This window comes from Palaemon carinicauda, chromosome 5 (assembly GCF_036898095.1).
Source record: "Palaemon carinicauda isolate YSFRI2023 chromosome 5, ASM3689809v2, whole genome shotgun sequence".
Lineage (NCBI taxonomy): Eukaryota > Metazoa > Arthropoda > Malacostraca > Decapoda > Palaemonidae > Palaemon > Palaemon carinicauda.
This window is the reverse complement of record NC_090729.1, coordinates 42,298,582-42,299,389: the sequence shown is the minus strand read 5'-3', so window position 1 is coordinate 42,299,389 and position 808 is coordinate 42,298,582.

The window sequence follows — 808 nt, the reverse complement described above, 5'->3', positions numbered from 1 at the left end:
TTGTTGAGCCGCTCGGAGGAAGTCTTGACCTCTGATGCATATCCGGTGGTCGGTCTCCGTGGATTATCTTCTTAATGATAGGGTTGAGAAGAGTATTGTCCACTGTGTCAGCTTTCCATAGGCCGCCAGATAGGTTCATTGTGTGTGATTGATTTATGATGGCTGATTCCAGGATTTTCCTTCTGTACAGACAGGTACTCTTAAAAAGCAAAGACGACTCACTCCACTTAATCTGGTGCCCTAAATCCCTAAGGTGAACGAAAATCCCCGAGTTTTCATAGCCATACTTATTAGATCTTTTGTGTTCGGATAATCTTTGAGATAGCGAACGGCCTGTTTGCCCAACGTAGACTTTTTCACAATTCCCACATGGTACTTTATAAACGCCGGATTCTATATCTCTTTTATTTTGATAAACATTAATAAGGGTGCTTCCTATGATCTTGGGATATGAAAAAACAAAGCGGTTCTCAGTTTTTATATTATTTGTTTTATTTCTAATACCTTCTATATATGGGAGTTTTATCTTATTTTTAAAATCTCTTTGGTTAGTAACATCATGATCTTTATAATATATCATGTTGGCTTTGTTGATGGCCTTTTCTATGACATACGTCGGGTAGAATAGCTGGGCGAGTTGTTTACGAATGATTTCAAATTCTTTACTTAGGTAGGCTGGGGAACAGATTCTCAAACCTCCAAGAAATAGATTAAAAGCTACTCCAATTTTTACAGAAATAACGTGAAAACTAAAGAAATGAATGTAGGAAATAGAGAAGGTTGGTTTTCTATACACAGTGAAATTATA